Source organism: Panthera onca, chromosome A3, assembly GCF_046562875.1.
Source record: "Panthera onca isolate mPanOnc1 chromosome A3, mPanOnc1 haplotype 2, whole genome shotgun sequence".
Taxonomy (NCBI): domain Eukaryota; kingdom Metazoa; phylum Chordata; class Mammalia; order Carnivora; family Felidae; genus Panthera; species Panthera onca.
Window position 1 is genome coordinate 104449804 of NC_138341.1, and position 19354 is coordinate 104469157.

Genomic DNA, 19354 nt, shown 5'->3' on the forward strand with positions numbered 1-19354 from the left:
GAATATCCTAAGCAGGCTCCACACTCCGTGGAGCTGGGTGCAGGGCTCAATCCCACAAATGGTGAGATCGTGACCTGAGCCGCAACTAAGAGACGCTTAATCAACTGAGCTGCACGGGTGCCTTTAACTTTAATTTAAAAATTTGTACTAGATTAGTCATTGGAAAAATTTTTTACACATGCTTGGAGCAACTCAAGCATGTGAATTTTTCTTACCAACTGTACGTTTTATAAATCTACATATAGATCAAGTATTTCTAATGATTTTTTTAAAGTGTATTCATTTATTATTTCTGAGAGAGAGAGAGTGAGCACAAGTGGGGGAAGGGCAGAGAAAGAGAGAGGGAGACACAGAATCTGAAGCCGACTCCAGGCTCTGAGCTGTCAGCACAGAGCCCAATGCAGGGTTTGAACTCACAAACCACGAGACCATGACCTGAGCTGAAGATGCTCAACCAACTGAGCCACCCAGGCACCCCCAGACCAAGCATTTCTGATAAAAATTGTCACATGGTATAAGCATAAAATACACATAAGATTTCAAAGATTCAATGTGAAAAGACAAAAATAGTTTATTTTTATATTGATCACATGTCAAAATATTGATATATTGAGTTGGGAGTATTAAAATTAATTTTACCTGTTTCACTTTTTCAAACATGGCTCACATTGTGTTTCTGTTGGATAGTGCTATAGTTTCTGTCTAACCAGTGATTTGAAGACCCTACTGCTACTCTATAGGGTGGAGTTCACCAAACCTATGTTTGTGGACTTTTGTTCTGACAGTGTTCGGGATTTGAGCTTTCACTCTGGAAAAAAGCATGGAAGAAATATGTCAGCAACCTCTCTTATGTTGGTCATACAACAGTCTGGAACAATCTAAGTACTTTTGCTTGTTCTCTATATGATACTCCTCCAGTTAAGGGTATAAAACATAAGTTCCTGAAAAATTTTTAAAAATGGGGAAATATTCTATTCAATGCAAAGTATTAGATGTTGGTGTAGGTTATTTCCAGAGATCTCCCCATATTGCATTTCTTTGGTTGCTCTTTTTTTAATTTTTTTTTTCAACGTTTATTTATTTTTGGGACAGAGAGAGACAGAGAATGAACAGGGGAGGGACAGAGAGAGAGGGAGACACAGAATCTGAAACAGGCTCCAGGCTCTGAGCCATCAGCCCAGAGCCTGACGCGGGGCTCGAACTCACGGACCGTGAGATCGTGACCTGGCTGAAGTCGGACGCTTAACCGACTGCGCCACCCAGGCGCCCCATCTTTTTTTAATTTTTTACTCATACACATCTGATATTATTGAAGTCATGTGGCAACCCTGGAAAAATTGCACTTTGCTTCATTTCTTCCACTTTCCAGCCATCATGAGTCTAGAGTGCTTCTTCCCACTCAGAAGCCAGAAGATACAGTTACAGCAGAATGATGAACAAGGGCTCAAGCTGCAAGGGACTTGCCAACTGGGGAAGGGTGGGGGGCAGCTTCTGTCCCAGTAGGTCCCTCCCCCATGGTAGGGACTCCCTTCATATTTTCCTTTTAAGCATTCAAAGGTCCCTTGGCACAAACAACAAAACAAAGATACAGAAAGCTGAAAATCAAAAGGTTTTTGGTAAAGGACTTTTTAAAGGACTTTACTGTAAATCCAGAATATACGCTGCAGAGCATGGGCCAGACATTTGCCTGCTTGCTCTCAGATCCCTTCTCCACACTTCCCCTGCTCTCCTCTGCATTGCAGAAGGCTCATCCTGCAAGCTACATTTCTCAGACTTTTCAGCCCATTGGCTTCTGCCCTGGTTCAGCCCATGGGAGGCATGGGTAGGAGATGGGAGATAGGACAGCAAAGGTAAGACAGGGAGAAGTCCAGAAGCTCATCTCTTCTCCCTCTCTTTCTTTCTAAAGATGTGTCCTCTTTGGTTGTGGCTTTGTGTCCTTTGTTTTCCAGCTCTTGTCAAACAGTCCTTCATTCTCTGAACTTTATATGTAAAAAGTTAGTGCACACAAAATAATGCTGTAAATGGATTATGAATTTGTAATTAATATTTTTAAAATGGATAACCATACATGCTGAAATAGGATTATGGTTGAGGGAATGGATGAGGGAAAGCCACAGGGAGTTAAGATGACAGGGGACCTGATGTTCACTTGTAATGAATATTTTATTCTTCTACAAAAGGAATGGAAGGTGATGATGTGAAGGAGAAAAGAAGAAAAATCACACTTCTAGACCTTTCTGGGGGGGAAGAAATAAACTTTATCATAATATTTTTTTCTTATATATTTTTCAGGAATTATTGAAATATTATACCTGTATTAGTTTTCGGTTGCTACTGCAACACATCACCGTGACCTTGGTGGCTTCAAACAACACAAATTTATTATAGTTCTGGAGGCAGAAGTCTGACCCAGGTCTTGTGGGGCTAAAATTAAGGTTTCAGCAGTACAGGAGTCCTTTCTGGAGACTCTGGAGATCATCTGTTTTTTCTGTCTTTCCCAGCTTCTAGAAGCCAGCCACATTCCTCCTGGCCCCTTTCTCCATTTTCAAAGCCAGCAAGATTACACCGCTTTGAGCATTCTTCCATAGTCACGTCTTCCTCTGACTGTAGCTGGTTGTATGATTTTAAGGATCCTTGTAATTACGTTGGGCCTACTCAGCTAATTCAGGATAATGCCATGTCTCAATATTCTTTTTTTTTTTTTTTTTATGTTTCTTTATTTTTGAGAGAGAGCACAAGCAGGGGAGGGGCAGAAGGGAGGGAGACAGAATAGAAGCAGGCTCTAGGCTCTGAGCTGTTAGCACAGAGTCCGACACAGGGCTCCAACCCACGAACCACGAGATCATGACCTGAGCTGAAGTTGGCTGCTCAACCAACTGAGCCACCCAGACACCACCCCCCCCTTTTTTTTTTTTAAATTTTTTTAACATTTGTTCATTTTTGAGAGTCAAGGTTCTTAATCACATCTGTAGACTCCCCTTTTGCTATGTAAAGTAACATATTCGTAGGTTCCAGAGATTAGGATGTGGACATTTTCTGGGAAGGGCCCATTATTCTGACTACTACGATAATTTACAGGAGGAAGATAGCTTTCATCTGTTAAACTAAAGGTTTTCTCCCTCTATCTAGCATGGATGTAAATCCCTCCTATGTTTAGCATGCTACTTTTCTGAGAAGACAAAATTTTTGTTCAAGTCCACAGCAGTGAGGATATTCCTCTTCTGATTATGCATAGCTGAGCAGGAAACTTGCTATACATTTTTACAATGGAAGACAATGAGAATTTTATAAGGTCGTTAAGATGGTTCTCATCAGGACAGCCAGGCAGATCTCAAATTGAAGTTATGACAGAGCTGTCTTATAGATATCTCCAAATAAAGAGACAAGCATCATTTGCTTTAATTGTTGCTTTGCTATAGCAAATCATTTTGGCTATAATGACAAATTAACACAGTTCTATGAGATTTTACATTTTGCACTGGTTGCAGAGCTCTGCTGAAAATAGGTCAATTTCTTATGAAGTAAGATTTTGCTGAACTGGTTAGTTGTCTAGAAACTGGGGCTTGGAACTAATTATTAGAAAGTGCTAATGTTCACTGACCTATGATGAGCAAGCCTTCCTTCCCAAGCACATTGACTTCTCTTTAAAGAAAGAGGTAATGAAATTCAGAACCTTGCAAAGAGATCACAAGTAAACATTTGATTAAGCAAACAAGTTAAAGCAAGAACTTGGTAGACAATCATGAAAACAGTTCTTGTCAAGTCTTTTCACATTTCATTGAGCAATTGCATTCCTCCAGTAAACAAAGGAATAACACATTAAATGTTCAAGAAGTTGAATTATGCAATCAACCATCAGAAATAAGCTGTTCTTCAAGTTCATCAGAGGTTAACTATTTTTTTTTTCCCCGCCATCCTTTTGTAGGGCTTTTGTCTGCTTTGTTTCTGAAAAACTATTCCAGCAGCTAGAAATTGTTCCAAAATTTAAGATACAAGAAAAGGGACATTGTTTTCTCTGATTTCGTAGCTCAAGTCAAATGTTGTCTGTGAAGTTTAGCAAAAAGTCTAAAGTCTAATCATTGTCATTTTTTTTTTCCTGGCTGCTTCTTTCCTTTCCTGTCCTTTCCTTCTCCCTTCCTTCCTAATGGAAACCCTGACAAGTGGGGGTATGGCTACTGGGCTGCCAAGATATATTAACCATCCCAAATTAGGCCAGAAAATTGTGGGCAGCTGTACTGTCAGCACCTGCCTTTTCTGGGTCTAGCTGGATGCTGTGAACTTCACAGCTGCCCCCAGGAAGCAGTGTTTTTTGTTTTAAATGGATTCTCGTGCAGCCTCCCTTTTATGGAAGCTTCCACTTTTGAGCTAAGGAATGGGAGTTGAGTCTTCTATTCTCCCAGCCTTGAGAAATCCAACCCTGTCCCTAGCCTGGCTGCTCTGCCTCTGAGGGGGAAAGTGAAAATTCCCTCTTCATTCATTCCCTAAGAATTCAATGTTGTCTTAGCTTAGGTTCCCTCAAAAGAAGACCCTGAGGTAAGATAAGGTAAGCAGTTTATTTGGGAGGTGATCCCCAGGAAACACTAGAAGGGAAGTGGGGAGTGAGACAGGAAGGGAAGACAACCATAAAGAGTGCCTTACCAAGTTAAGTTACCCCTGTGGTCAACTGGAGCTCAAGCCCCCTGGGGGAACCCTGGGGAGCCATGTAGAAGACCCAGAGTTGATCTGTGGAGGACAGGGGTGCTGGGTTGTATATCCACCAGTCCCTAAGGATCGTTGGTGGAGGGCTACCAGTAGTTAATTTCCCAGACTGTCCAGTAAGTATACTGTGCTGAGGCCAGAGTGGCTTTCTGCTGTTTGGAAGAAAGCCATCTGGCAAGGAGATGCAGATCCTTGCATCTGGAAGTGGAGCAAGCTCACACTGGAGTGGTGAGGCCCAAGGGGCAATGATATAAACTTGGTGTTTCAGCCTATGAGGAAGGCATTGAAATAAGTGTAATCTACTCCAGTTGGCACATTAAGCAGAAGCAGCTCTGTTTTGCTGGCTGTGTGCTCAGAATGGTGCCAGATTCTGTAGAGGAAGCAACCGAAGTAGGAGGCATGGTTTCTTCCTGATTTTGAGTGCTTACTAAGTAGGGAAGATAGCCCTAACTTTATCATGCAACTTGGACAAACAAACAAAATATAATAGTGCTATAGGAGTTAGGGGAGGATGAGGAAAGCTTCATGGAGAAAGTAGGAAATAAGGGAAGGAAAGTATTTGTAGAAACAGAGACTAAAGGCTGCATGGCTGGAGGAACTGTAAAAAAAAGTTAGCATGGAGGAGCGCCTAGGTGGCTCAGTCAGTTGAGAGGCCGAATCTTGATTTCAGCTCAGGTCATGATCTCACCTTGTGAGTTAGAGCCCCACATCGGGCTCTGTGCCCACAGCACCGAGCCTGCTTCAGAACTTCTGTCTCCCTCTCTCTCTCGGTCCCTCCCCCACCTGCGCTCTCTCTCTCTCTCTCTCTCTCTCTCTCTCTCTCAAAAATAAATGTTAAAAAAAACTTAGCATGGAGACAAAGTTAGCCCAGCATGTTGGTAGACAGTGAACAAGCCCATGAGATTGGAATAGATGAAAACTGTTCAAGAGGGAGAATCTTCCTCCTGGATTGGGTAGGGTAGTGCCAACACTGAGGTTTGAAGGCAGAACAAAAAAGTCTTGGTTTATTATTCTCCTAGAGATGTCAGTCATTGCCTTGATCCTATAATCCCCTTTGAAAAAATACACACATGCCACAGTACTGCTGAAGGGGCCGAGTCTCAAAAGAGTACCTTGCTTCCACAGCTGCATCTGAATGGGATGGGGAAGACACCTGACCTAAGATGGGCTAATCAGATTCTGATGTTTGTTTCTTTTGTTGTTGTTTTTTGTTTGTTTGTTTGTTTTTTACTGGCATTCAGCATTTGGACCTCGGACACTAAGATTTGAATAAGCTGATTTTCTGTACCAGGGAAAGTGTTTTAGTTCCTTAGTAAGCCATAGCCATGTGCAAGCAATTACGTTAGAGTAAAGCATCACAGGAAATATTGAATTGCAGCAAAATAGATGAGTTCATGTGCTGAGAGAATCAGAGAAGGGAGACTGTGTGGCCCCAGCAAGTTACAGGTAACTTTCTAACTCCCGCAAGTCATGGTATACTTCTGTAAAGTTCCCATTCAAGCTAATTTGAGTGGATTTCTCCTCCTTGATTTCCGAGAACCCTTAACTAGGACAAAATGGTAGCCATTAATTTGCATATTGCCAGTGCTCCAGTTTTTAGTCCTGTGGGTTGACATGATAGCTGGTGATCCATAGAAGAAAACCTTGAGATGAGAATCATGTGCAAATGGTTTATTAAGGAAGGGCTCCAGGAAGACAGTGAAGGAATCGGGGAAACAAGACAGAAGGAAGGGAAGTCAAGCAGGGGGTCCATTCAGATTAAGTCAGTGGAGCCTACAGGGGGCACTACAGGGGAAGTCTGGTCTCAGGTTTGCTCTTTCCCCCTTAACCCCAGGCAAGGGAGTAGGGCTTTCACTCTCTGCACTGTCCCAGGTATGCAGAGGTAATTCAGGCAAGATCCTTGCCCTTAACTCCTTCATAGCCTTGTAGGGGAAGGTGAACTTGCAAAACATACAGGTAACCAGAGCAATAGCTTCTAAGTGGTAGTGAAAATCTAGACCCAAAGGAAGTTCTTTGCAAACAGTGGATGCTTTAACATTTATGTGCCATGTGTTACCCTCACCCTCTACCCCCAACCCCCAAACAGAACCAGTGAACAGCATAAAGATGGCTGATTTCCTCCCAGGTACCACCTTCTTCTTCTTCTTCTTCTTCTTCTTCTTCTTCTTCTTCTTCTTCTTCTTCTTCTTCTTCTCTCTCTCTCTCTCTCTCTCTCTCTCTCTCTCTCTCTCAAACAGGACTTCCTGGAGAATTACTGTTGAAAGACTGTGCTAAGAACCTGGCAGGAGCCCAGTTTACACCCTGCAGCCTTGACCCAAGAAACAGAAGAGTAAATATCAGACCCAACATCGATAAGACTGCTGTATGCTTTTCTTTTCCTCTTTTCCCTAAAGACATGTTTGCTCTTTCAAGGACTAGGAACATACTGTTTAAAGTATTTTTGGCCCAAGAGTCAGGCTGCCAAGAAAGTAGTGGGGTTTTTACCCAATGTGACCTCTTTTTAGGACAGGAGTTGTCAAAGTGTGGATCAGCATTCACAAGGCTTTCAGGAGTCTTAAGGTCTAGAACTGCTAAAACACAGATTTATTTTTATTATGAGCAAATAATATGCCATGTATCATTTTATTTTTTATATATAAACAAGTGCTACATACTAGTAAGCTACTATATGAAGAATTCACTGTTCCTAAAATTTGGTATTCATACATTTTAGATCACACGATTTTGGAGTTTACTAGGAACAGTAATTCAGGATTCCAATGAAAGCTTCCACTAAACATTTCACAGCTGCACACAAACAGATACTAGGCATTCCTAGGCTTGGGGAAAACCTGATCAGTGCATCCCTGGTGGTGTTATCTATAGTTTTTACCTGCAGCTATTCTTCTTAATCATCAGCCATTGTTGGTTCATGCTCCTCTTAATATAGTTTCTTTTATATTGGGTTCATTTTCTCATGTGGGAAAATGCTGTTTTAGCTTGGGTCTCCCCAGAAGTAGACTGTGAGATAAGGGTGTGAGTACAAGTAGTTCATCTGGAGGGTGATCCTAGGAACCACTCAAAGGTGAGTAAGGAAGTGAGACAAGGAAGGGAGGAGAATTTATCAAAGATATGCTAATGAGCAGAATTACCACTGTGGTAGTCAGTGGGAACTCAGGACTTTGGGGACCCTGGGGAGACTTTGCATAACATGCCTCAGTGTTGCCCCATGGGAGACATGAGGTTATTTATCCAAAACTTCCCACTGGATGGGTATCGAAGGCTGCTTCTGGAGGCATCAACTCACAGATATTTCCAGCCTTCCCTGCACCCTGTGTCATGCTCCTGCAGCCAGAGAAAGCACCCAGGGAGAGTTGCAGGTGCTTTATAAGAGGCTATTCAGTGAGGAAAAGAATCAGAAGACTGGGCCAGCATAAGCTAGGAAGGGCACAGGTGCTCTGACAGCATTTACTATGGAGGCATATTTCCATGAACAGTATTTGGGGCCCATAGTTTTCTAATCACTTGACTTTGAAATACCCATGTGTTGCATTCCAATGAACTACATAGGCCCAAATTGCTTAACAGTCATGGAGAACTTTATGTAAGAATATGATCTTAATGTTGAATTTGGGAGATGGGAAGAAGCCAGACATATGAAGAAGGGAGAGTGGTCTGAAAGTCTTCTGCATTCGTTTGCCCATTTAAATTCTGAGTCCAGAACATGGAGATGTGAATCCTAGATTGCTCCAAGAGTGATGTTTAGCAATCTTGTTCTCATTCAGAATGAAATTGTTTTATTTCTAGCCATCTCCTGCAGGAAAAAATTTCAGATTTCCCATTAGATCCCATTATAACATCATGCTTCTTATTTCTCTGTGCCGACTCATTAGTCACCTTTCCCAATTCCATTTTTATCAATCACTGCTTTTACAGTTCCCATCTTCAGTCCTAGGTTTCTCTAATCTAGTTCCTTAGGGGAAAAAAATCTCATTGGAGACACAGAAACCCTCAGTCCCCTCTAAACGTGGTGAGGATGACAATTAAGATGCCTGGGACTGGAATGGCTCCAATTTGTCCGGTTGCAGATTTTCCCACTTTGTCTTGCCCCTCAGCCTAAAGGTAATTCCCTATCTCTCAGACACTAATCACGAGCTTGTCTTATGTTCTTGACGTTCTGTGAGTAACTGTGGAGCATCGAAAAGGACTTAATGACTATGAGAAGGGATGTCTTCCCTGAAGGCTTTGCATCACCGATTTTTTTTTTTATTGCAGTGGAGCCACTGTCAAAACTGCCTCAGTCATAACATTTCTTCTTTCCAGTGTAGTACACTCCCAAGGGACATGTGGCTTCATCCTGAGCAAGTTCAGTCAGTAGTGTTAGAATACTAAAAACTTTAAAGAATTATGAAGCCAGCTCAGACCTCATTTCTTAAAAGATTTCCTGAAATGTTCCAGGTAGAGATAGCATCACCTGCCATCAGCCAATGGCAGTGTCCCCTTCTGTCATATTACACCATTGATGTCATTTCCCTTCATTGGGCTTCCTCTGATATTTCTGACTTTGGAAAAATCATTATCTCCCATGTGTGTGTGGACTTGTTACCTTCTCTGCACCCAAAGGTTGCAGAGTCTTCATAGTTTTTGTTCCTTTGATGGAAAATTTTGTTTTTATGTACTATTATGGATTGTTTTTGTCAACTTTTCTTTCATTAAAATGGCTTTACAATGGGAATAGACACCTGTACTCTGTCATTTGATTCAATTTTCAATAACCCTTTTGTATGACTTATTTTTTCCATATCTAGCAACACAAAGTTCTCAAGGCTGAATGAATAAAACGTTTAAATTATTGCTTTATAAGAAGATCCAACCTAGTCAAGCCATATGCAGACTTCAAATATATGTGTTAAAGGAATTCTAGGTATCTGGGTTTCTGACCTTGTATCTGAAATCTCACACCAACTTCATTGACTCTGTTTATGTGGTGCTGGATAGCAAGAAAGAAAAAAGTAATACATAAGCATATCTTTACATAACTACAACAGGAAAAAAAACCCTCACCTCAAAGCTATAAACCAGTGTTTTATTTTTTTATGTTATTTATTTATTTTGAGAGAGAGAGAAAGAGTGGCAGGGGGAGGCACAGTGAGAGAATCCCAAGCTGACAGCAAAGAACCCAGTGTGGAGTTTTAGCCTACCAACTCTGAGATCATGATCTGAGCCAAGATCGAGTGTCAGACACTCACCCAAAACAAGTATTTTAATCTGCCTAAAATCTCTCTTCCAGGGATTTTTTTCAGCCCTTTTTCCCCCAGTACTTCCAGTGACCACAAACTCATTATCCCCTCACAAAGCAATTCAAATGAGTTTCAGAAACTTCTAATTGTTAAAGAAAAAAAATATTCAGGGGCCACATTTTGGAAGTTGCAAGTGCTGTGCTAAAAATTTTGGATAGCTTTCTGTGTCAATCATCTTGATTAAGGAAACTGCAAAATAAACCATGTTACCAGCCCAAGTGGAAAAAGAAAATAATTGATACTGAATCTCAATGTCCCCTGACATCTAGAAAGTCCTCATCTCCTAAGCAACATATCTGTTTCTCCAGCAGATGTGTACCCATTTGGGTAACTGTCTCATTGACATACTATGAATGACTATGATTCAGTAACTATATTGTTCAGAATAGATTTACTCTTCTTTCAACTTATAGCTCAGATAAAATCATCATGACCCAAATGAGTATATTTGTAGTTCTGCAGTGGTCATGTTGCCCTAGAAGGGTTTTTAAAGTAACCAACCTCAGCTATCTGCTCTCTATATGTGATTTAGCATAGTTCCCTATGTCCTGACTTCAATTATAGTGTCAGAATCTTATCTAGTCTTATATGGTGATCCCTTTGGAGTAGTACCCAAAACATATTCTTTTTTTTTTTTTTTTTTTTTTTTTTAGAGAGAGAGAGTGAGCTGGGGAGGGACAGAGATAGAGGGAGACTTAGAGTCCGAAGCAGTCTCCAAGTCTGAGCTGTCAGCACAGAGCCTGATGTGGGGCTCAAACCCACCAACCACGAGATCATGACCTAAGCCAAAGTCGGACAGTTAACCAACTGAGCCAGCCAGGTGCCCGCAAAACATATTTGCCTTGTTTTGCCTCCTAAAACCGAAAGGAGATTATCAAAGAAAGTCTTGAGATAGTGCCTTATTAGTAATGTGGCAGTCATGATCAACATTTAAGGTTGATCCCCGAGTGGCATGTGAAAGTGTAAGGAATATTCTAAGCCTCCTTGAGATTCTCTAACACTCATTGTCACAGCGATCTTCACACAGCCCCTCTCGGTTTCTAGTCTGGATGTTGCCATAGTTTATTGTCCCCCTCAGCCTCAGCCTTGCCAGGTCTCTCATTCCTTCCTTCCTGCTAGAGTACTCTCTCTTACATGCACACCTAATCATGTCGCTCTGATGCTTAATTGTCTCATGGCTGTTTGCATAAAATTCAGACTCCTTGCTATGAAAACACAAAGGCTATGCTGACTTCTCCCACCTCATCTCTTGTCTTACCTTTCCATCTTCCAACCATGTGGACTTACCTTTGTTCTTGGGTAGCATAAGCTCCCTGCTGATTCTTTTCCTCCCAGCCTTTGGCTACACTCACCCCTCAGAGCAAAGCCCTACTGCATAGCTTCCAGAAACCTGGTTTCCCCTTATAAGTTCTTCCCCAGCAGGATAGATTTGTGCTCCACTGCATCTCGAGTTTCTCTCAAATGCTAGCACAAATCACTCTGCATTGTAGTTATTTCGTACTCTACATCTTCCCCAAACCTGGAGCTCTTGGTGAGAACAGGCTGGGTTTTTATCATAGGACATCAGGATGTAATGTAGGGTAGTTACCCCCTGTTGCAAATGCATGATGAATGCAGGTGCTCCAACTCAGAAGTGAATAAATATTCAGTGCTCTGGAAAATCTAACCATGCTGCTGAAGACCATTCTACACCTTTTGAGGGAACTCTGAAGTTGCTAAGTAATGATTGCCTTTAATGGAAGGACAAAAATATTAGTAACAGTGATCTCTGGTGGTTTTCATTGGTTTCATGTTTTTGTATTTTTATATTTTCAATATTCTCTTTAAAGAGCCATATGGATTACATTTATACTCAGGAACAAAGGTTAAAAACGTTATATATATTTTGAATTTGCATTTACCTTTATGGCCAATGTGTGCAGAACAAAAGGACTGGGATAAAGTCCTCAAGGGGTTAACCGTGGTTTTCTTTAGAATTAGAATAATAGGTGGCTTTTTTCTTTTTTCTTCTATTTTTCATTTTTCCTGTATGATTATGCATTCCTTTTATAAGGAAAAAATGTATTTAAGTATTTAGAAATTAAATAAATAACATGATTAATGATTGGGGTAGTCCAATAATTGAACCATCTCCTATCAAGAGATGAATGAATTTAACTAAATCATACTTATGGTGAAACCATTTAGCTTTTATTTTGAGAACGCATGGAAAACAATATCAGTATTAGAATCTATCATTTAAAATGGAGAGGGACACCTGGGTGGCTCAATCAGTTAAGTATCTGACTTTAGCTCAGGTCGTAGTCTCCCCACTCGTGAGTTTGAACCTTGCATTGGTCTCTCTGCTGTCAGTGCAGAGCCCCCTTTGGATCCTCGGTCTCCCCCTCTCTCTCCCCCTTCCTTGCTTATACTCTGTCTCTCTCAAAAATAAAAATAAAGCATTAAAAAAATTAAAATGGAGAAAAATATGACTCTGCAAATTATAAAACTAAAACATTTGTTGTAGACCATTTGGCAGATAAGTGTATTATTGGACTGGGAAGAGAACCCAAGTCCAGTTGTGAATTATAGAGTTGGTTTTTAACAGAATGTAGCTATCTATGTCTGTTGCCAAATCTATTATCCTTTGGTACATAATACACCGGAGATTAAGGTTCCATATATTCAGCAAAAGATTTACGTGAAATGGTAAAAATAGCTTTAGTCATAATTTATACAGGTGCATATTTATAAGTCGAGAACAAATATTTGAAAAAAAGGCAAAGAGAAAGGCCAACATTATTTTAGAATTTCTTTTTACTTCTTTAAACCCATATACTTTGCATTTATTATGATTTAAAACTAAACACTCCTTCAATATTTATCAAACAGTTAAGACTTGCCTCAATTGTATTTGGCAAGAGTTGAGTAAATCAGTTGCTTATGGTTATTTATTGAAAAGATTAGATGTTAGTTTTTAGCCATTAGGAGTTGTTCTTAAGGTTCTCATATATTATCAATTATCATGAACAGAAAATATGATTTACAAACTTGATGATCAATAATTTTCATGTATAATTAAATGCCAAAGTAGACACTTCTGAAGTGCCATTCAATGATAGGCCTGAAAATTATATTCTGACAACTACATAAATGCTAATAGACCTGGAAGTCCAGCAATGCCTGAATGATGGAAACATATGCAACTTAGCATTTTATCGTGTGATAGATAATAAATAGAGTAATTGCCTAGTACATATCATCCCACTGTGTCTTCAACACAAATCTATGAAGTCAGTCTATTAAAGTAATAAACGACCTGTAAACTTAGTTGCTTATAACCTACCATGTCCTTTGATGGGTAGCTCTGGAACCTGCTCTGTAGCTCCTGGGCTGACAGAATTGCCAGCAGCAGAGGGAAGTGGGGCTCAGAGACTCTCCGATCTGCAATTTAAAGCTCCAGCCTGGAAATGACAATCATCACTTCTGCTCGGAATTCCTTGTTCGCAACTAGTTGCCTGGAACCACCCAACCATAATGGGTCAGGACAGAGAGTACAACCCTGTGGTGTGTGGGGACAGGCAGGAAATATCTGGTCGATAATACAAATTACTACTACACTGAGTGAATGCCCCTATTTTACACATGAGGAAACAGACTCTGAGAGAGGTCAGTTTGCCAAGTCACATAGCTGGTAAGTGAAAGAGCTAAGATGCTAATAAAGAATTAAGTATGAATTAACATTTTTATTGCAAATTCTGAGCCTGCCAATTCAATGCCACCTAGAAAAACACTGGAATATTAGAAACTGAACAGAGATTCGCGGGGGTCTCTTGTCTCACTTTTGTGAACTCTGAAATCCTTTAGCTGTACTTCTAGCTGCCTACCTCAAAAGCTAGAGACTAAAAATAGCAAATCTCTGTTACCAGAGCTGAATTCCTTTTAAAAAATATTCTGGGGGTGCCTGGGTGGCTCAGTCAATTAAGCATTCAATTCTTGGTTTCAGCTCAGGTCATGATCTCACAGTTTGTGAGATTGAGTCCTACATTAGGCTCCACACTGACAGCACCAGGCCTGCTTGGGATTCTCTCTCTCCTTCTCTCCCTCTCTTCTTTCTCTACACCTCCACTGCTCACACTTTCTCTCTATTAAAAGAAAAGTTATTTCGGTTGAGCATCCAACTCTTGATTTCCACTCAGGTCATAGTCTTGACGTTCTTGAATTCGAGCTTCACATCAGGCTCTGTGCTGACATTGCGGAGCCTGCTTGGGAGTCTCTCCCCCTCTCTTTGCCCCTCCCCTGCTCACTCTCTCTCTAAATAAACATTAAAAAAAATTAATGCCTTAACACAATGAATGTTATATATCTCACACAGTTCTGTGGGTCAAGAATATGGGAGTGGCTTAGCTGGATGATTCTGGCCAGGGGTCTCTCATGAGGTTGCATTAGATGTTGGCCAGGGCTGTGGTGATCTGAAAGCTTGACTGGCACTGGAAGATCTGCTTCCAATGGTGGCACTCACATGGCTGGGGAGATTTGTGCTAGCTGTTGGTAAGAGGCTTCCTCCCCACATGGAAATCTCCATAGGATTGCTTGAGTGTTCTCAGGACATGGCAGCTGGATGCCTCCAAAGTGAGTGATCCATGAGAGAACAAACAGGAGGCTGCAATGTCTCTTTTAGCTGACTTTTGGTAGTCACGCACCATCATTTTTGTATGGTCATTAAATTACCCAGATCAGCCCTGTTTAATGTTCGAAAGAACCACACCAGGATATGAAAACCAGGAGGAGAAGATCCTCAGGGCTGATATGGAGTCTGAGCTGTGCTACAGTCATTTCTCACCCAGACTGCTAAAATAGCTACCTGATCACTTCTAACTTTGTCTTCATTTTTGTCTTTTCTATAAAGCAGCCACAATGCTCTATTTTTTTTTTCCACAATGAGCTTTTAATAAAGAATTGGATCATGCCATTTGTCTGCTTGCATCCTTTAAATGCCCTTATACTGAACTTAAAATGTCACATTCCTTATTCTTCCCTGCAAGGTCCTCCACATCTGGCTCCAGCCTCCCTTTCAACCACACCCTCAGCTATCTCCCCCTCACCACTTTCTTGGTTTAGGCCTTTCTGGTCTTCCTCAGAACATGCTCCTCACCAAGCCAGGCACTTTCTGACTTCAGAGTCTTTGAGGTAGTTTGTGTGTATATTGTCCCCCCACACCAACCTGGCAGCTTCCATTCATTCTTTAGGTCTCAGATTAGATACATACTCACAGAAGCCCTCTCTGCCTCCCAACCTAAAACTTCACCCAGTAACATTCATCACTGTTTATTTATTTTTTAAATGTTTATTTTTGAGAGAGAAATCCCAAGTGCATGAGCAGGGAGGGGCAGAGAGAGAGGGGGGAACAAAGGATCTGATGCGGGCTCTGTGCTGACAGCAGAGAACCTGATGCAGGGCTCAAACTCACAAACCATGAGATCATGACCTGAGCTGAAGTTGGGCACTTAACCTACTGAGCCACCCAAGTGCCCCCATCACAATTTATAATGACACCTTGTGTTTATTTACTACCATCTCCGCTCTCCCACCCCCACCATGGCAGCAAGAGCCAAGGGAGCCATGACTATGCTTGGTTCCGGTTCTACACCAGGCGCCTAGGATGCTGATGGGGAAAGTAGGAGGTCCTTAGGAGATGTTTAATATTTACTGCAAGAAATGAATGGAGGTATGAATGAATGACTTGTAGTCTTTAAGTGAGGATTTCATTTGACTCCCCCAGTTTCAATTTAGGTTTCTCTTCTTTTAAGCTTTGCCAACAATATCAATGCTGGATGGAGGTGAGAAAACAGAGATGGGAAAACCAGACACAACTTCAGAAAAGTTTAGCTGAAAGTGAAAACAGCTCTCTCTCTATTCTGGTCATTCTTTTTCCCCTGAAGCCTAAAAAGGATGAACCTTTTGGACTATTGACTTTTTTAGAATGAAAAAATCTATATATATAGATTTTTATATAAAAGATTTGTATATCTTTTATATTTATACAAAAAATCTTTTGTATAAAAGATTTAAGAACATTTTGCTCTATTCAAGATGGTTTCTATAAGTGGAAAGGGAGATACAGAAAAGCACCAAAACCATAACGACATTTGAATCAATAAGTACATTTTACATTTTTTGTCAGACAAATTCTTACCAAATGGCTTAGATAATATCATCTGTTCTTGTTTTGTGTGTGTGTGTGTGCATTCGTACTCACACATATCGAATGAAGAAAAGCCTAAGATGAGGCGCTCACATTTGCATCATAAAACACGTGGCACATTTAGAAATTGGCACCACAGAGTAAGTTGAATGCTGCAGAACACATTTATCTGCTGATGTGTGGTCTAGGAAGTGTTTTTATTCCACCAGTTCCACCTCCCACCCGACCCTCCAAAAAAAGAAACGCTCTTGCAAAGTCCTCTGTAAAGAGTTTTTGAGACCACTTGCTCCCTGCTTATGGGTAATCCCTTCACTTTTTCAGAATGATTGACAATTCTTATGCATACTGGAGCCTGGGCTGCAGTTGAGACTCAAATAAGAATGCCGTGGAGTAAGGGGGAGCCCCTGACCAGTGGGCACTGATTAGAAGCAGCCCTTTAGAAGCAGACTTGCTTCAGACAAATAGCTGTGTTATGAGTGGCAAAAGGGAGAGCGAATATAGTCCAGTGGAAGGAAACAAGCACTAAGGAACAGATGCAGAAACTCAGGGGTATAACAGTCGGGATCGATTAGCATAAGAACAAACCTCTCTACATGTGACGAGGCGCTGAGGAAGTATATGTGTGATTTTCAGTTGCTTACCACGACTAATTTTAAGATAATTTAAGTGTAGACTACCTTGCATTTTCAATGTGGCAGGAAAATCCCTTCAGGGATTTACAAGGCAACCATATGGATTTGGGGAAGTAATTGCTTTCTATTTAATTCTACTGATACTTCCCTCACCCTAGGAATTTCTTTGACTTTGGTAACACCACAGTTCCTGGTGCTTTTCAACAACCTTTGAAGGGCGGTCCTCTTTGTATTGGGGCTTTCAATACGAACCAATTTAATAGAAAGAGAAGGTACTGGCCTGTGAAGTTTAGAATTTCCAGGGATGGACTGAATGTAAGGGATGGACTCATGTAAGACTTGAAAAGTGTGTCTCTTTCCTGGGCTTGGGGGCACTTGCTCTCCAGCTCCCTTGCTCCTTCAGCCCTGCTTAAATTGGTGTGAGCTCCAATCTCAGCCAGAATATCCCTGCAATATGGCACGGATGTCCACCAGCAGCTCCAGGTTCACATCCTGTTAGAGTTCCAAGTGCAAAGAAGTACCTTTTCCCAATCGGCTCAGCAAAAACCCCAACTGGGCTCTCAGTGGATCTGGGTTGGGCCTTTTCCCCCACCCAGTTTCTGTTTCTCTTCATGTCACGCTGCCTTCATTTTATTTCTTGGAACGGATCCCTCCTGCATAATGCTGTTCCTTCTGTCAGACTCTTCCCTTCCATCAGGGCCAACATAACTCCTTACTCATCCTTCCAATCTCCATTAATATGCCTTTTCGTTAGTGTGAAGTTCCCTGATTCCCTAGCGCACTCTGTAAGTTTACATGTTGCCATAGGACAGGGTACCTTGCAGCTATACTGGGGTACCATTATGCTTATCTCCTGGGATGCCTGGAGGTCTGGTTAAGATAAGGAGAACATGTGCCAGCTAAGACTATTTATTAATGTGCTACTTAAAGTTCAAAATTCCCCTGGAAGCAACCTGAATTAGCTTGACTAGACTTTTTAAGATGTGTAGATTGATACTTTGCACCTGTTTTAACAGGTCATACAGCATGCCTGGGTTTTTATATGACTAATGATATAAAAGAACCCTCAATAAGTGTGTGTCTGCACCCAGTTAAGTATCTTGATAGTGTATAATCTGAAGATGAAGCATGTCCTGTCCTGAGTAACTAAGAAAGGCCTCAGGGGTGGAGGGGTGGTATGCCTGGGATCTTGGAGCCAAATATGATTGCCTATCCTTTGTCCTGATGTATTGTATTCTCTACCCATATTAAAACCTTACATGAGCATTGGCAAGGATGTGGAGAAAGGGGAACCCTCTGTACCTATGATCCAGCAATAATACTACTATTTACCTGAAGAATACAAAAATACTAATTCAAAGGGATATGTTTATAGCAGCATTATCTACAGTAGCCAAATTATGGAAACATCTCATGTTCATCAATTGATGAATGGATAAAGATGTGATATATAGATAGATGTTCTATATACTCAACCATAAAAAAAGAATGAAAACTTGCTGTTTGCGATGACATAGATGGATCTAGAAACTATTATGCCAAGAAAAGTAAGTCAGAGAAGGACAAATACCATGTGATTTCACTCATGTGGAATTAAAGAAGGAAAGCAAATGAGCAAAGGGGAAAAAAATATAAGCAAACCAAGAAACAGACTCTTAACTGCAAACAAGTTGATGGTTACCAAAAGGGAGGAGGTAAGGGATGGGTGAAATAGATGTTGAGGTTAAGGAGTACACTTGTGATGACCACCGGGTGATGTATGGAGATGTTGAAACACTTTTATACACCTGAAACTAATATTACACTGTATGTTAACTGGAATTTTAAATGAAAACTTAAAAAAAAACCACTTAAATGAATATACCCTATGGAATCTTGTCTTATGATAATCATTAATTATCCAAACTTGTGTGGCTGTCACATATGTATTTTGTGGTTATTCTATTAAAATATGTCTCTGCTACCAAACTGGAAGCTTTATAAGGGCAGGGACCCTGCCTGATCTTGCATTTTATTTTCTCCTGACATGCCATCATGGTAAGTTGGTATCCAACCAGGGAAACAGAAAGCACTCTGAGTTCTTACAGAAGGGAAGTTAATGCAAGGATTTAGTGGCACAGCTGATATAAGAGACTGAATGATCAACTAGGGCACAGCTCCAGAATCGTCCGTATCAGTGCTCACTAAATACGTGCTGAATGAATGAATACACCCAAATTGTGTGCAGAAAAAGTGTTGCTGATTGATTCAAAATTCTAGTGGTAACGGTCTTGAAAGGTCTGTGTCTACAACAAAAATGCACGTGTTGTATAGAATAGAGGTCCCTGTGTAGGGACTGGAGACACAAAGTCTACCTGTGCTGTTATTTCATGATAATTTCTTCTTAATTTTTTAATGTTTATTTGTGTGTGTGTGTGTGTGTGTGAGAGAGAGAGAGAGAGCGCACGAGTGAGCGGGAGCACACGTGGGCGTGCACCAATGGGGGAGGGGCAGAGAGAGAGGGAGACACAGAATCTGAAGCAGGCTCCAGGCTCTGAGCTCTCAGCACAGAGCCTGGCACG